Source organism: Poecile atricapillus, chromosome Z, assembly GCF_030490865.1.
Source record: "Poecile atricapillus isolate bPoeAtr1 chromosome Z, bPoeAtr1.hap1, whole genome shotgun sequence".
In the NCBI taxonomy this organism is placed as follows: domain Eukaryota; kingdom Metazoa; phylum Chordata; class Aves; order Passeriformes; family Paridae; genus Poecile; species Poecile atricapillus.
Window position 1 is genome coordinate 104,909,566 of NC_081289.1, and position 18,944 is coordinate 104,928,509.

The following is an 18,944-nucleotide window of genomic DNA, read 5'->3' on the forward strand; positions in this document are numbered from 1 at the left end:
CCCTTCCCTTCCCTTCCCTTCCCGCACCCTTCCCTTCCCTTCCCGCACCCTTCCCTTCCCTTCCCTTCCCGCACCCTTCCCGCACCCTTCCCGCACCCTTCCCGCACCCTTCCCGCACCCTTCCCTTCCCTTCCCGCACCCTTCCCGCACCCTTCCCGCACCCTTCCCGCACCCTTCCCGCACCCTTCCCGCACCCTTCCCGCACCCTTCCCGCACCCTTCCCGCACCCTTCCCTTCCCGCACCCTTCCCTTCCCGCACCCTTCCCGCACCCTTCCCTTCCCGCACCCTTCCCTTCCCGCACCCTTCCCTTCCCTTCCCTTCCCTTCCCTTCCCTTCCCTTCCCTTCCCTTCCCTTCCCTTCCCTTCCCTTCCCTTCCCTTCCCTTCCCTTCCCTTCCCTTCCCTTCCCTTCCCTTCCCTTCCCTTCCCTTCCCTTCCCTTCCCTTCCCTTCCCTTCCCTTCCCTTCCCTTCCCTTCCCTTCCCTTCCCTTCCCTTCCCTTCCCTTCCCTTCCCTTCCCTTCCCGCACCTTCCCTTCCCGCACCTTCCCTTCCCGCACCTTCCCTTCCCGCACCTTCCCTTCCCGCACCTTCCCGCACCTTCCCTTCCCTTCCCTTCCCTTCCCTTCCCTTCCCTTCCCTTCCCTTCCCTTCCCTTCCCTTCCCTTCCCTTCCCTTCCCTTCCCTTCCCTTCCCTTCCCTTCCCTTCCCTTCCCTTCCCTTCCCTTCCCTTCCCTTCCCTTCCCTTCCCTTCCCTTCCCTTCCCTTCCCTTCCCTTCCCTTCCCTTCCCTTCCCTTCCCTTCCCTTCCCTTCCCTTCCCTTCCCTTCCCTTCCCTTCCCTTCCCTTCCCGCACCCTTCCCTTCCCTTCCCGCACCCTTCCCTTCCCTTCCCGCACCCTTCCCTTCCCTTCCCGCACCCTTCCCTTCCCGCACCCTTCCCTTCCCTTCCCTTCCCTTCCCTTCCCTTCCCTTCCCTTCCCTTCCCGCACCCTTCCCTTCCCGCACCCTTCCCTTCCCTTCCCTTCCCTTCCCTTCCCTTCCCTTCCCTTCCCTTCCCTTCCCTTCCCTTCCCTTCCCTTCCCTTCCCTTCCCTTCCCTTCCCTTCCCTTCCCTTCCCTTCCCTTCCCTTCCCTTCCCTTCCCTTCCCTTCCCTTCCCTTCCCTTCCCTTCCCTTCCCTTCCCTTCCCTTCCCTTCCCTTCCCTTCCCTTCCCTTCCCTTCCCTTCCCTTCCCTTCCCTTCCCTTCCCTTCCCTTCCCTTCCCTTCCCTTCCCTTCCCGCACCCTTCCCGCACCCTTCCCGCACCCTTCCCGCACCCTTCCCGCACCCTTCCCTTCCCTTCCCGCACCCTTCCCTTCCCGCACCCTTCCCTTCCCGCACCCTTCCCGCACCCTTCCCGCACCCTTCCCGCACCCTTCCCGCACCCTTCCCGCACCCTTCCCTTCCCGCACCCTTCCCTTCCCGCACCCTTCCCTTCCCGCACCCTTCCCTTCCCTTCCCGCACCCTTCCCGCACCCTTCCCTTCCCTTCCCTTCCCTTCCCTTCCCTTCCCTTCCCTTCCCTTCCCTTCCCTTCCCTTCCCTTCCCTTCCCTTCCCTTCCCTTCCCTTCCCTTCCCTTCCCTTCCCTTCCCTTCCCTTCCCTTCCCTTCCCTTCCCTTCCCTTCCCTTCCCTTCCCTTCCCTTCCCTTCCCTTCCCTTCCCTTCCCTTCCCTTCCCTTCCCTTCCCTTCCCTTCCCTTCCCTTCCCTTCCCTTCCCTTCCCTTCCCTTCCCTTCCCTTCCCTTCCCTTCCCGCACCCTTCCCGCACCCTTCCCTTCCCTTCCCGCACCCTTCCCTTCCCGCACCCTTCCCTTCCCGCACCCTTCCCGCACCCTTCCCGCACCCTTCCCGCACCCTTCCCGCACCCTTCCCGCACCCTTCCCTTCCCGCACCCTTCCCTTCCCGCACCCTTCCCTTCCCGCACCCTTCCCTTCCCTTCCCGCACCCTTCCCGCACCCTTCCCTTCCCTTCCCGCACCCTTCCCTTCCCTTCCCTTCCCTTCCCTTCCCTTCCCTTCCCTTCCCTTCCCTTCCCTTCCCTTCCCTTCCCTTCCCTTCCCTTCCCTTCCCTTCCCTTCCCTTCCCTTCCCTTCCCTTCCCTTCCCTTCCCTTCCCTTCCCTTCCCTTCCCTTCCCTTCCCTTCCCTTCCCTTCCCTTCCCTTCCCTTCCCTTCCCTTCCCGCACCCTTCCCTTCCCTTCCCGCACCCTTCCCTTCCCGCACCCTTCCCGCACCCTTCCCGCACCCTTCCCGCACCCTTCCCGCACCCTTCCCGCACCCTTCCCGCACCCTTCCCTTCCCGCACCCTTCCCTTCCCGCACCCTTCCCTTCCCTTCCCGCACCCTTCCCGCACCCTTCCCTTCCCTTCCCGCACCCTTCCCTTCCCTTCCCTTCCCTTCCCGCACCCTTCCCTTCCCTTCCCTTCCCTTCCCTTCCCTTCCCTTCCCTTCCCTTCCCTTCCCTTCCCTTCCCTTCCCTTCCCTTCCCTTCCCTTCCCTTCCCTTCCCTTCCCTTCCCTTCCCTTCCCTTCCCTTCCCTTCCCTTCCCTTCCCTTCCCTTCCCTTCCCTTCCCTTCCCTTCCCTTCCCTTCCCTTCCCGCACCCTTCCCGCACCCTTCCCGCACCCTTCCCTTCCCTTCCCGCACCCTTCCCTTCCCTTCCCGCACCCTTCCCGCACCCTTCCCGCACCCTTCCCGCACCCTTCCCGCACCCTTCCCGCACCCTTCCCGCACCCTTCCCTTCCCTTCCCGCACCCTTCCCGCACCCTTCCCTTCCCTTCCCGCACCCTTCCCTTCCCTTCCCTTCCCTTCCCTTCCCGCACCCTTCCCTTCCCGCACCCTTCCCTTCCCGCACCCTTCCCTTCCCGCACCCTTCCCGCACCCTTCCCGCACCCTTCCCGCACCCTTCCCGCACCCTTCCCTTCCCGCACCCTTCCCTTCCCGCACCCTTCCCTTCCTTTCCCTTCCCGCACCCTTCCCTTCCTGCACCCTTCCCTTCCTTTCCCTTCCCGCACCCTTCCCTTCCCGCACCCTTCCCTTCCCGCACCCTTCCCGCACCCTTCCCGCACCCTTCCCTTCCCGCACCCTTCCCGCACCCTTCCCGCACCCTTCCCTTCCCGCACCCTTCCCTTCCCGCACCCTTCCCGCACCCTTCCCGCACCCTTCTCGCACCCTTCCTGCAGCTTCCCGCACCCTTCCCTTCCCGCATCTTCCCACACCTCCCATCCCCTCCCCGTCCCCCTCCCCCTCCCCTCCCCATTTCCTTCTGAAGTATTAAAATTTTAGCAATTTTAAGAAGGCACTTTCTCCCATGTAGATAGCCTGATACAAAATGCCCATGCTTAGGTTACAGCCCTTTCCCTAGTTGCAGCATCCCTTCTCTGTTTAGTTACCTGCTTTCATTGCCACTTTATGAATTTTGTGGACTAACTCCTCCTCCTCTCCCCATCCAAGTTTGCTGTACTGGCCAACAAGCTCAACAATTGTTATTGCTGCATAAGCATGAGTGGTCAGGTGAGACTTACTGGGAAACTAGGCCATAAATGTTCAAAAAATTTTACCTTTGTTACTATTTAGGTTATTTTTTTGCTTATTATACATTTTCACAACTGGGAAAAATATTAGTCCAAGTACAAGTGATCTGTTTGTTGGTTTCAGCATGAGAAAAATACTCATTTGGTAACCTTCACAGTATTCTGGAATTTCTAAAGTCCATTTTTTAATTTCAACAGTGTCGCAGATAATGTATGACTTTGGTATTTACTCCCATGAGCATACACATGTGCGAATGCATATACTTGTATAATTTCCTTGGTGGCAGTTTTCTCTGAAGAGAAATATAAAATAAACAATTTGCCTGCTCAACAATTTTCACTACTTAAAAAGAAAAAAATAGTTCTCAAAAATGTCTTAGATGCATGTATTTTTATTTTGGCTTTCCTTTTTATGAAATAGCTTAACTCTGTGTGTGTGTGAATACTTCTCTTTACACTTAATTTTATGAGATTGTTTTCAGGGCTTTTCTAAGATTTCTATTTATGACTGTTGTTCTTTCTTTAAAGCAAAAAATCCCCACAAACAAAAAAGCAAAAAATATCAAACAAAACAAAACAAAAAAAAAAAACCAACCAAAAAACTACTGCCTTCTTTTACAGTTAGCACAAATTGCAAACATAAATCAACTGCATGCATTCATGGTGCATACATGCATAAAACACTATGCACCAGAGAAATGGTGACTATATATAAAAGCCTTGCCTATATTTTTCAGCTATTTCAAAAACTAAAAACAGCCAAAGTTTGGTGGAAATAGTAAATATGGGTTAATAATAAGCATATACAGGAAGTCTGTATAGGTGTTCTCAAGCCAAGGTATATATGAATATATACATTCCTTTATGTATATACAGGGAATCCATACAGCAACAACTACCAAATTCTGCCCTAGCTGAACTGGAAGCACTGAAAGCTACAACTACTAGATATTGGTATGTGAAGTATCACAGAACATTCTGGTTTGGAAGGGATCCACAGAGTTGGAGTCCAACTCTGAAGTGATGGCCTATCTGGGGATCAAATACACAGCCTTGGCCTTATTAGTACCATGCTCTGACCAACTGAGCTAATCTCAGCAGCACAGGTAGTAGGGTCCTTCCCTTCTTGTATGTTTCTTGACCAGATTGACTTGTTGATACCTCTGTAATTTCAGACTGCTGGAAAATTGACCTGAAGTGCTGAACAAAAAAAGATAATGAGAGATGAACTGTTGGATTTACTGTACCTTTCTTAATGTTTAAATTGGGACTATGTCCTGGTTGTGTCCTATCCTAACCTCCCATGTATCCCCAGTCTCCTTGACATTGTTCCAGGACGAAAAGCAGAAAAGGCCTTGTGCAAGCCCTCTGCAACAATAACAAAAATATTATCAGCCTTGTGTTCAGCGTATCAATAAATGAAAGTTGCATATTTTAGATAGAACTCCTTCACACATTTTGTCTTGAAATAAAGCAACAGCTGGTGTTTTTTTAATGCAAACTGACACGCAAAGCAGCATGACCAAATGGGTGACTCATTGACCAGCTCTAACTTGTATTTCACCCCATCTCTTCTGGCTGAGAGACAGATTGCACCTCCACAGCAAGGAAACAGTACATTCAGCAGCTGGATGAGCCTTGGAAGAGACAGGGAATTCAGTGTGACTTAAGAATACGTGCAACAGGTGGCTATTGCAAAACACTCTTTGGATGGTCATGTCTTCAATGAATTTAGGCACTCCCTAGAGATTATAGACTATTCATATAGCATCAAAATGAAATAGGAAGTTGCCTTTCTCCTCTCCTCATTCTATTTAAATTTTTTCTGTATTTTGCTTGCGAAGGTCTGTAGGCACAAATGATTATGCTCTTCAGTTTGATGCCAGGCAATACAAAGCAGTTATAGTGATCTTCATAAATGTTTTCTGTAAGAAGTGCTTAGACTATCAAGTGATTATTTCAGATAACCCATGCACTCCACATACATTCTGTGATGCCTTAATAGCTGTAACAGAAAACTGTTTGTCATATGCTTATGAGTACCAGCAATAAATGTGAGCTTTATAGAAGTACTTTAGTTTTCTCCTTTTTGAAAATTCCATATATAGAACTTAATAGCCCACTTCCATGAATGAGAGGGGATTTTTTAGTAAATTTAGGTAAGAGATTTATTTCAAACTGGCAATTTTTCCTTTATCTTTTTTTCTAAGAAAGGAAACTTCCCACTGTCTTTCTAATTTGGTAGAACTTCAAAAATGTTTGTGTAATGGAATTGCCTACTGTGGAATAAAGACATAATGTTTGGACATGTTAACCTGCTACTACACCTTATGTTCTTTGTGGCTAAGAAATTCCAAGTTCTCCTTTTGATGCTCTTCCTTATTTTTTCTTGCACTTCTTTGTTAATTAACTGAAATCTATAGGAAAAAAATAATCTCCAGAAGAAAAGCAGCATGCATTTTCCTTGTAAATAAGCCAGTTGCTCTCAGACCTTCATGGTGGAGTGTATGACCAAAAAACTTTAGTACTAAAATACTTCATGGTTCTTGTGTCCTGTAAATTCCCACATTTTTTTTATTCTGGGATGCTTCTTAGTGTTCAGTAATCTAGCAGAGGCCAACATTTATTCATTGTAATGATAATCAACTTCTTGACATTACCTTTGGATAGGCATATTTTCTAACCAGTAACCGTGTGTTGAAAAGTTCTACATTTTTAAAAACAGATGTAGTGTGCATGTTAACCACCAAAATGTTCTTTGAACTACAATTGCAGTAAATAAACTGCACAATTAATTTCACTATTTTAATGTGGTTTGGATTTTTAATTTTTAAGGAGTTTTTCTTTTGCCTCTAGTCCCCATAATGATTAATAAGTTAAGGCCTAAATAGAGAGAAAAGTCAAGACGGAACAAACTCTCCTTTACATGAGGCAACAATATCTCTTGTGATCGTACAGTTAAGAAAGTATTTTACATTTTCAGCAATGTGTTCTGGCCCGATGACAGGTATTACTTTCTGAATAGCTGTATATAGGTCATTTTCTTAGATAAATGGAATTTTCTCCCCTGGCAACTTCTCATGTAGACCTGGAGTCACTTATTTTTTGCCTCTGTATTAATTAGCAGGGAGATATTTGCCTGCTATGAAAATGATGGCAGTGTCTTGTTAAATTTCATTCCATGCTATCAGAATTGCATTAATATCCCATGGATAATAAGTTCACTCTGTACCTCTTGAACTGCTATCAGATGAGTCTATATAAATTAGTAGCTTCCCAGGTATTCTACCACATTCTTTTCTTAAAAATGACAGTCCTTTCCTTCCCCTAACTCCTCTGCTATGTATAGTAATAACAGGTATTGTAGGTGTCACCTCAGAATTAACAACAATTACTCTAATGAGGTTTTTCTAAATTTAACTCACTTTAACTTCATTTAATGTCACATATGAACCAAACACAAATTGTAGAATTTCATTGCAGTGGTCCATAGTTCTTTGGCTTTATATAGTGGTTAATTAACCTGTGGACAGTATTAACATATTCTTTTGTAACAAATGCAAAATCAGAAGCTTGCCCCTTGTTTTTTTAGGTTACTAAGCATTCCTGCACTTTCTCCTCTTTACAGCAGTAATATTGCAATAATATCAAGAGGTTCAGCTATTTAAGATTTTGTCTGGTAACACCAAACCACAAATATTTCACATCTCCTTTTTAATTTTTTTTTTAATTAATGTAATACCATTATGAAGGTTCAACATAAATATTACAGTCTATGCATGTTTTATTGACATATCACCTTTCAAGTGTCAAATCTAGGCTAAAGACAAATTTGAAATATAATTTCAGAACATTTCTGGAGAGGAAAATACTGAGACCTCCCATACTGAAGATTTTGGTATTCTGAGACCTAATCTACAGTGGGAGTAGAAGTAATAAAACCCACAATAATTTAAGGAGCAGGACATTTCAGATTGCATTTTAATATGATTTTACTATTATCTTTTTTGTTCTCCCCGTCTTTACAAAGAGAAGACTACTGTGTGGCTCTTAAAAATGTGTTTTGAAGAGAATTAATTTGTTTTTGAGCACTTCATATCTGATGTTACCATTAATCTCATCGCTGAATTTAGAGATTAATTCTTTTTCTTATACCATTAATTCTTTCTCCATTTTCCTTTAAAGTGTAATACTTAGATGCGAACAAAAGGTAAAACAGCCAATTATTTTTCTCAGCTAGCATTATATATATTCCATAAGGAATGCATCTTTCCAACTGAAAACTTTTAGAGCTTTTTTTTTCCCCAAGTGCATTTAGTATATAATAAACCTTACTCTAATGAGATCATTGTTCTCTCTCACTAGAAATATGTTTGTAGAAGAATGTGGATCTGAGGTTTGCTGAATATTTCACTTAAATATTCAGAAATCGTGTTCTGTCACTGCTTACAAATGCCTAGTTCACAGTTCACTTTGCATATGTAGATATTCTGGTGTTTTATCAAAATGGAAATGTCCAAAAGTCACTTTAAATATCATATAAGATAAATAGAAAAGAGACTTACTATAGCTGATCCCATAAACTTCTCATATATTTTCTAAGGATGATTAATTTGCACTAACACATATCATATCATATTATGCACATATTAAAATAGATGCTTAGGATATAAAGAATTAAGTAGTAATGTCAGGTTTTTCTCATGAAATGATGCCTGGTTTGTTAAAATTTATCATACTGCACAGTGTTAGTGGCATATCAGGAATTAGTACCTAAAAAATGCAAATACTAAAATCCTTTTCTGTGAGCAGGCTACTTGGCCTAACGTACCTCTGTCAATGTATTTTACATATGCATGGAAGATTTTTTTCATTGCTTTTAGAAGTTAGGTAATTACTGCATATGCCTGAACTTTCTGTAGAAAAATATATTATCAAATGCATTTATTGAGCTGGGATGGAGTATCATTCAGTGTAAAATCTGTGAGTGTATTTGCTGAGGATCCAGTCAGTGACATTTTTTAGCTGTGGAATGTCCCCAGTCAAATTATTGGAGTTATGTGCCAACACAATAACATAAATAAATAAATAAAATCCCCACAGCTATATTCATCTATAGTAATTTTTTATGTGTGATTGTATTAAGACTGGCAGACACCTACATCTTTTTCTTCTTTCCTACCTCCAATGTCAATGGTATAGAAATTGCAAACACTTTTTTCTGCATATCCCTTCAGTGTTAAAAATTTCGAGCCAGTGCATTTTTACTAATGAAATCTGGTTTTCTCACTTACTTGCTTAATAAACTCGTGTGTGCCTCTGTGTGTGTGTGTGTGTGTGTGTGTGTGTGTGTGTGTGTGTGTGTGTGTGTGTGTGTGTGTGTGTGTGTGTGTGTGTCCCAGAAGTAGGATATGTAACCAAATCTGTTGGACTTGTGGAATGTGATAAGGTATTAAAATGAAACATTCTTCAAAAATTAGTGGGCAAAGTAAACACTGTAATTTGAAAAAGTCAACTATTTAACCCAAGATAATTTATGCATATAAAGATCTGGGCTAAATGCAAAGGAACAATGAACCCTGAGGCTATATGTTTTTCTAACCACCCTCATCTTTCTTCAAACGTATTCAAGTCACAAACGATGGTTAATTAACTGATGTATTTTCTTTGCTGGAATATTCTATTCATTTTTTTTTTCTCATATCTAAAGCTGGAAGAAAAAAATAATAGTTACATACTGTGTAGTAGCCCAAATGCTTTGCACTTGTCTACTTTATTATCATCTTGGTCCATCTTGCATTTGATCAGTGGACTAATCTGACAGCCCACATTACTTGCTAAGCATTAATTTGGTTATGTGCTACTCATTCCTCACAGTCTATTTATATTGCATTGATGACCTCTCTCTTATATATACCAATTCATTTTGTTTTCACAGAGCAAGATGGAAAATGGTACCAAACTGTAACCTGCTGCTGGGCAAGTGAAGATGTTCCTTTCTTATCAGGTATCAGTGTGTCTATCTGCAAGGGTAGACTGGTGTCTCTAAAGTACTGTTTTGGTCTATGAACATTGCCAAGAGAATGAAGTCAGACACAGAAGAAGGACAGAATCCGTTGTAGAACAGAGTAGAACCTGAGAGACTTATTAATAATGGAGTGAATTTTGAACAAGATACTTCAGGAAAGTTGGTGTGAGGTGTGAAAGGGCAAAACTCTGTCTTACATTTAATGATAAAATGACATGTTGGATCTATTTCCCCTGAACTTTCTAATTAACTTTTTTACAAACTTGGCTGCAAAATCTAGTTTAGCAGAGCACATAAGCATCTGTTTATGTTTTAAACTTGTGATACTTAGACCCTGAACTAAGGTGACTGTTTGAACCAATATGAAAGAGAGAACAAGAGTGTGTATTATGATAATATAAAGAATTTGCTGAACACAGGCAAAATACAAGAACATTCATTAGGCAAAAACCTTTTGGCAAGTCTGACTGGCTTTGCCACTTTCACTCACATGTCTGGTGTGAATGCTGAATTAAGAGGAAAGAAACCTGATGAATGTGGTATATATTCAGTTTCTACAATTTTAATATACTGAGCTCCTGTCGTTAATTCAAACCAGAAAAGAAAGAAACCAAACAAACGAGAAAATTATATGAATTATTGTTCAGTTAAAGAAAATAATGGCCTAATATTGGTGGTCCTTATTAAAACAGCCTAGTCTTTTTAACTTCAGTGTAGCTATCATGCATAATTAACAGTCTTGCAAATAGACCATAGGCTGATCAGGCAGTGAAATTCAATAATTATTGCTCCAAGAATATTTCTGGGGCTACAGGTTGGTGTTTAAGCTTACTGGTAGAACATGAGCTATGAATGTTTTCCTGTGTACTATAAATCCTCAGCATGATGTTTCCCTGCCCCCTTCTACCCCTCTTGACATCGCACAAGAAAGCTGCCTAATTTAGCATAGCATAAAATAAACCTTATAGGTGTGAACTCGGTTGGAAAGAGTATTTCAATTATATTCTACTTGCTGACATTTAAAATTAAAAGCAATGAGTATCTTCTGTGAATAATCACTGACGGATAGGGATTTCAGGAAAGTATTAACACAGTTGAAAATGAATAGGTAAAACATAAATCTCAGCATGTAAAATGATAACTTTTACTTCCAGAGCTCAGATTGTTATGATATATATACACATAAAGTCCTGTATTAACAAGGAAGGATTTGTTTTGAAAAGCATCTTTTATGCACACAGCTGTGGATTTCATTTTGTGTTGTTTATCTTGGTTTATTGTAAATCCTCAGAAAATGACAGTACTTCAGAATAAGGTGAACAATTGTACTTAATTGCCTAGAGACTGTTGTGTTGGAGTAGTTCCGTTTGTCTGGAAGTCTAGATGGTCAGGGATACAGACCTGAGGTGAGGAAAAAAAGTGTTCGGCATCTCTGGAAAGGACTTTGGCATCCTGAAAGGACTCTTTCTTGGCTTCCCACAGAGAGGAAAAAGTAAAGACTCAGTAATGATTTCATGTAAATAAAGCAGTATACCCTTTTTTTTCCAAACAGCCTCTTTGTGGGGAAGAATAATGCCGTACTTGGCTCAGGATTTCATTTGACCACAATCAATATAGGTTGTGTAAGGAGGAGTTTTTGAAGCTAAATACCTCTTAGTTCCCTTCAGCTTTGTGTATAAATTCGTATACAAAACCAATTAAAATCTTTGCTGTCTTGAAATTATAGTTTGCATTACTGTACTCAACACAGTGTTTTATCATCTCACACTATAAATCTCTAAACAGGAATAATCCTGCAAGAAGACAGCACTCTGGGAGGCTTCTGATGGAAAAATAAATGCCTAGTTGCAAGTGAATGCAAAGGATGCTGCTTCTGAGAAGAAAGAGGAGCCTTCATAGAGGTTTTTTGAATAGGGAAACCTTAAAACTGTAAGAACAGAACAGAAAACTTGAGGAAAAGAAGACACCATGGATAAAGAAGATTTTTACAATGGGTTATTTTATTCCCTATTCATTTAATTTTTGTGTTTTAATGAAATACATATGGAGAGGTTGGAAGCATTTTGATGTTCTTTAGATTTCTATCTTTAAATAAGTAGGACAGTTTCACCAAAAGCCTCTTCCTCCTCTGCAGTCCCCTGACATAATCTTCCTGCACACTGTATGCAAATAATAAAAGTGCAATTTTTAATTTAGTTAGTAAGTGAAAGCTGCACCTGTTACAAAATGGTCAGTTGCAAAATTAAATTTCCCAAAAGACAAAAACCCTACAGTTAAAAGCCCTAGCTTCCAGCTGTCTCTCAAACACAGAGAATACCACAACATGAAAGAAGATCCCAAGGTAGGACAGTATCCTGTGTCATAAAAAAAATTAAAAAAAAAATTAAAAAAAAATTAAAAATATAAATAACTAAAAAAAAATTACTGTTCAAACTATTTATCAAATCTGAGATTCACACGTTAATTGTAGTTGTTATTGACACTTAGATAGTTAATACAACATTGTATGTAGCTTGAAATACTTCAAGTAAATCAAATTTCTTGATGGTTAGAATCCTGAGCTTCAACAAACATGTATCACTTAGAACTGTGGTTCAATATACCATTCACTATCCATCTAGCATATTTTCTTCTGAAGACAAGTGGAAATGGACTGGCCAAATGAATGATGGTTCTTGTCAAGATTTTGCCTTAGTCAGTACAATCACTGGACAAAATACAGAAATAATTTATTGCTTCAGAAGCTGAAGCCCCTGTTCCCCATTCCAAGACTGTGCCAACCAGGAAGACCAGAGATATAGTCTACATGTTCTCCCTATAAATATTCTATTTCCTATACAAGTGGTGCAGTTGTAATGAAGCAGGTGAATACTGCAAAGAGAAAACTACCCTTTGGCCTGACTACAGCCTGGCATTTTCCTTGGTGGTGGAAGATATGGCCTTGGGCCAATAAGATTGCTGGGCACAAGATACTCACCTTTGACTCAGTTCTCTAGCTGCTGTGTATGTAGTGCTCTTTTCTTCATATCTGCTATGAAATAAAGCAACTATATTAATAAATAAGAAATGACAAAAGCCTGATCCAAAGGCTGTGTTTTCAGTGTCAGGAGAGCACTGGCAAAGAAATTTTTAGTTATGGCTTGGAGGTGTGCATGAGGTATAAGCTGATCTAGACTGTAAAGGGTATCCTCAAAAGCACAAAAATTGAAGGGGTGGATTTTTATTTGAAAGGTTGTGATATATTATATCTATTAAATGTTGTATAAAATGTTTGTATATACCTTAAGTTGGTACCTCCAATGCTACACAAGTTCATGTATCATTTTGGGGGTGATCTGAATTTAAATGCAAGTATTTCAATTTTGCCTAAGGCCAGTTTTATGTACTTCAGTCACTTCATGAGTTGTACCTTGAAATCTATGAATCTATGTACCTTCTATGAAATCTATTTTAGCTTTAAATTCAGAAAGCTCTACAATTATCAGCTGTTCATTTTCAGGCAAGAGAAAATCTCAGAATTCTGTACTGATTTTGATACTTCAGTTTCTAGAGCATGAATCAGTGTTTCTGAAGTACAAACCCTGTTTAATTGAAACAGACACTCTGCATTACCTCTATAGGTCTTTCTCTGAACACCCTGCCATTTTTCCTGCTATTTTTCTGAAGAGTCCCCATATAAAATGCAGTTTAACTTGATACTCAAACCAGTTTTTCAGTTGGAAGACTGCTAATAGAGAAGTAATAGGGCAGAAACATGAGGTATTATTTTATCAATGTTTTCTGAACTATATTTACTGTACTGAATTTCAAACTGGGCTAGTGATGATTTCCAGAAAATGGGACATTTGTACCAATTAACTTTTAAGAGTATGCTTCCTTCTTCTGGAATAGAATTGGATTATTGCTATTAGATGCTAATTCTGCAGCTCCCTCAAGGTGCTAAGATCTGCATACCATCCACGTGTTCTGTTGTGTTCCTAAAACTGACCACAGACCCTCCAAAGTGTGGCTACTGCATAACTGCTGTTTTTCCTACCTTTGGCAAACCACTATATAGTAGGACTTTTTTATGGATTCAAGTCTGTAGTCTATCATTTCTCTTTTGTCAAATACGTAAATGTGATGTTTACAAATAGGAAGAGAGGAGTGACAATCTGATGAACTCCTTATTAGATGGCTTTAAGGATAGATTATTTGAAGACTTTCTAAAGATTTTCAAATTTCTTCACTGAATTACTGTCAATACACCTGTGCAATGAGTTCACTAAAGAGAATTCTCACAATACTAACAATGCTGTTAGAAAGGAGACATTTGACTAAAAGGTAATGTGATTGCCAATTTCTTTAATGGGCATCCTTAATGAATTTTATCAGAAGACTGATTCACATAGAACATGCACAATTAGCTGTGCTCACATTTAATACACCACAATTGCCACATTAGCCTTGGTTTCATTACTTCTTAGAAGTGCTTTTCTTCTAAAGTGTATTGTACAGTAATATAATACCCTAAGCATTATATACAGATAAAGGTTCACTTTTTAATTGCTCATGTTCCCCAAATTATGATACACATAAAAAATAAAGAATGAGTATACAAAATGTCTTAATCAGCAGAAAAAATAAGAGAATTAAGATTCCTTTGAAACTTGGTTTGAAGCAAACATACAAACATGTGATTTCTGGTCCTTGGACAATGAACAACAAAATTCAGTAGAATTTGTAGTTAAAACCTGTTGTATTAAAACATCACTGGAAATCTATATCAGGCTAAGGTTGTGACACACATTGTTATATATATATATATATATATATATATATATATACACTTTTTTTTTTTTTTCTTAAGCATATTGACACTGTCTTACATAGGACTATGTTCAAAAACACAGCAGACTTTGGACTTTGTTCCAAGTCAAACAAATTATTTTGTTTTTAGAAAGTCTTCTTAAAAATCCTTTTTTTTTTCCTTTGGGCTTTTTTTTCTTTGTTTCTGCCTTTCACCTTCTGTTGAGACTTAATATATCAATTTAATTTTGAAATCAGGTTGAGCATTTCAGCTTTCCCTATCAGGGAAAACAGACATGCATCTATCTCTTATTAGCACTAGATAAGAGCTGCTAGCCTCTTATGTCACACAAACATGCCACATTCTCTCTAGTTCTGAGAAGGCTTTAGCCTGCAATGTCACTGTAATTGTATGTGGATAATCTTTGCTGAGTTGTGCAGGGAACTGCACCTTGGCACTTAGCATCTGTCACACAAGCTGAACTCTCAATACATATGTACTCTCTACAGGCAGCTGAAGTATGAAGGCTATTTGTCTAGATATATTGAGTGTAGAGCCTATTTGAAAGTCTGAGACTATTTGTTCCATTATTTTAATCAACTCAAATTTATGAGTTGATGGATTTTTCTAGACTGGAACGAGTAGGACGTGGCATGAACTTACCTGAAAAAGGTAACAGACAGATATTGCAGAGAATTAAAATGGAAGCTACTGAAAAATACTAAGTCATTAAAATCAAAACTTTATTTTTTTTTTCTGTGCAGTCATGAATAAATATCTTGAGAACATTTTTTTTTCAAAGATTCAGAATTTCCGTAACATTATTTAATCTTTTCATAAAGTTGCTTCTCCTTGAGCAGAGCAAATAGCAAAACAAAACAAGTTTGAAGAAATACCTGATAACTCAGCTATGGATCATACTGTTAAAATGGTCTTGATGTAGCTACTCTGAGTCATTCTGACATCTTAAAGTAAAGTGAGAAGACGTGACTCTGGAGGTCATTTGGTTCCAATCTCCTGCTCAGGCAGGTCCATCCAGGACCGTGCACATATGGCTCTGGAAGATCTCTGAGAACCTCCAAGACTGAGAATCCATCTCTGGGCAACCTCTACAAGTTACTGCTCACTCTCATAGTAAAAAAGTGTTTCCTGATGTTCTGGAGAAAAATCCTGTGTTTAGCTTATGCCACTGCTATTGCCTGTCACTGGACACAGCAAAAAATGCCTCATAAGCTTTGACTCTAATTAAAAGACCAGAATCAGACCATGAGTACATAGACAAACAGGAGCACACAGGAACAATATTTAGTTTTCTGAAGGAATAATAAGCAAAAGAGTTTTGATAACTGAATTTTAACAACCTGTTTCACAGGAAAATGAGAATAAAGAATTCTGTATTTGTCAGGTATGATGCACAGGTTGTCATTGAAGGCTTAGTGAACTACAAACAAAAAATTACATGTGAGAATATGTTTTTAAAAAATATATTTGTAAAGAACATGATTCTGTCAAGGGGAATGTGGCGGATTTTACTGCATGCCAGACTTGAAACAGTAAAATGTCCCCCTGAATTCTAATAAAAGGCTGTCTGCTTGAGATCACTGATGACAAAAACATAACCTCCCTCCCACAAAAAAAAAGCCAACAACAAACAGCTGAAAAGAGGTAAACACTTGATTTGACTGTCTAATTTAGGCCCTTTCATTCAACACTTACAAGACTATTGAGAATTTGCCAAGTAAAAAATTAATATATTTCAAGACTTGTTTTCTATTAATTAGCCATGTTTTGACATAATGTACAGTAGCTCATGAACAAAATGTGATAAAAAAAGTGCATGTGAAATAAAAGCTGTTACATATTATTAAACAGAAGTTATTTATATTTACTGCAAGTAACTTTTGCATTCTTCCTTATGGAATGTGTCTGACACCAGAAACTGCCTGCCAGATAAATTGTGTCTGAAGGGATGGAAATATCTGAAAAATAGTGACCCTCTGTAAAGGACAACAGTATGGACAGTGGTATGCATGTGCATACCACATATACAATAATTCAAATCAAAAGGAAAAGCCATGATCTTGGCACAAGAAAAAACCTAGTAGGAAACATTTTTGTATCTGCTTCATTGAAATAAAGTTGATTAAAAAAAAATTGCAGTATAAGGGATTTTTGTGTTCTCTATTTTTGCTGTTTATGACTGTCTTATCAAAATCTGATGCTCACCTGAAATGTAATGAGTATTAGTATTAATGTTTTACAGTGGTAAAACATTACCACTATAACATTTTTATAGGTTCAGTGCATGAAAGTTATAGCTTGTTTCCATTTATCCTCCATACAATAAGCCTCAAAATAATGGAACACCAGTGTAAAGGGTAGAAAAGACAGATTTTAATCTATATTTTGTGCAGGCAAATTATGGAATGGCACTGGAAAAGCCTGTGGCCCCGTTACGGATATATTCTTCAGGAGAAGCTTTAACTGCTAGAAACTATTGTCCGTGGAGATTTACTGTGAATATCTGAAGGTACAGAAGCAGACAAGCTGAGTAAAAATCTCAGTGTATTGAAGGCTTCGAACTATCACCTGATGAAAGTGACAATGCAATGCATGCCACAAGTGAACGAATGTCTCTCAGCAGTAGTGTAGACACATAAGCTGTGTCTGGTTTCATGCCCCTAGACAGACATGTCCTATGAGGAAAGAGTTGTTTTATCTCTCTAAAATTCAAAAAAAGGAAAATGAGAGGAATATATTTTATCATTTTTACTAAGAAAATATTGGACAGATGGTAAATCAAACCATTCTAAGTGTACTGAGCATTTTAGAATATGCTTTGATAACAGTGTATAAAAAACTGGATGTGTGATGCATACAGCATTTTTTAAGGTTATTTTTAATCTATATTATCTCTAGAAAATAAATTTATAATTTTTCTTGCTCATTCTAATGAGTTAATATATGTTTATTTTGCCTTTGTTGGACAAGCCCAGTATTCTGCAATGATGCCACTCCATGAATGAATGACATGAGGTTTCTTTCTGGTTTTTAGTTCATAAACCCTGCAAACTAGTGTCTGTAATGATAACTATGTGTGTCTGGAACACAGTCCACAGTCTTCACAGTCCTCAAATATCGTCTTTGATCATAAGCCTTTTTAGTTACACATGTAAGAGCTTTTTCATTTATAGGCTGGGAACATTCAGTATACCAATACACAATGTCTTTCAAGAAGTTCAAATTTATATAATCAGAATTAGTATAATCTTTGTGGTTACAATCTAGAACTGTGTGGAATTTCTGTTAAGACCATTGGAGGGAATTTATAGGGTGTTTTCAGGAATGACCTAAGAGTCAAGTAAAGGCTGGAAAAGTTATGTCTTCAAATTTCAGGAAATGAATGGAAACAAATATTATATATATATAAAATATTATATATATATCTATATATCATATATATATTATATATTATATATATTTCAGGAAATGTTCAGGAAAACATATTCTTCAAGGAGAAGATTAGAGGGGATAGAAAATGGCTGAAGGAGTTTCAGGGTTATTTCTTTGTGGAAGGTTCTTTGTCTGTCTGCCAGATTCCTTGCTGAGTGACAGCTTTTGCTGGAATAAATGATAGGGAAGACTAATTTTTTTCTTGATGAGCCAGATGACAAACCACAAAGGATGTATGTGGTCTTAACCACAAAGTTTCAAAGAAAACCTGGCCTGCTTTAGTAATTTGCATGTGTATTGTATATTTAGTGTTTTCAGAACCTTGTCTTTAAAAACACTTATCAAGAAGTGTGCTTGACTTGCAGTATATCTGGGTAGTATCCATATCTAATTATACCTATTTACTGTAAACAATCAAGTAGGAAACTGGAATCACTTTCATTACTGTAGAAGAGAAATCTGGAATAAAAACAACCACAGTCAAAAGAGACTTGTTTTTAAATTCCAGTAAATACTTAAGGTGATATTTATTATCCCTCAACAGTTTACTGTATTGATAAACGAACAATGCAGGAATCTGCTACAGGTTATGGCATTTTGAAAACCATATTTGGTCACATTTAAAAGATATGATGCAGAATCATTATTTAATAAAATTTACAGATTCTCTTTTTGTAGCAACAGCACATTACCTAGAATGGCAGTTTAAATGCTGAAAGCTGAACAAAATATTTCCAGTCCAGTAATTTAAACCTGGAATGTCATTCAGCAGTTGAACAAAACCCAATGGACAGTTTGCTATCTTTCTCCATAAATACAAATGTGTATCTATCTAGGTATATTTAGGTATACACACACACATTTATACACACACATATATTTGATGTCGTGGTTTAAGTCCATCTGGAAAATAAACATCACAGTTGCTCACTCAAACCCCCATCTCTCCACCCCACCCTAGTGGAATGGGGAGGAAACTCAAAGTTGCCTGTTGAGATAAGAACAGTTTAATAATTTAAAAGAAACTAAAATATAGTAATTATGCATTATAATGATGCATGATACTTTTTTCTTTGAGGTATGCTTTCTGTTTTGTTATTTGTATTCCCA

The 18,944-nt window shown here is 39.7% G+C and overlaps 1 long non-coding RNA gene across 1 annotated transcript in view; it reads left to right on the forward strand.

Annotated features, from left to right (window-relative positions):
- The window catches only part of LOC131573630 (uncharacterized), a 28,408-nt gene extending 16,492 nt beyond the window's left edge, over positions 1–11,916 (forward strand). Inside the window, exons 3-4 of the long non-coding RNA XR_009276222.1 lie at positions 9,503–9,571; positions 11,378–11,916. This is a non-coding gene — a long non-coding RNA (uncharacterized LOC131573630). The remainder of the gene's footprint in view (positions 1–9,502; positions 9,572–11,377) is intronic.
- Positions 11,917–18,944: the final 7,028 nt, after the last annotated feature.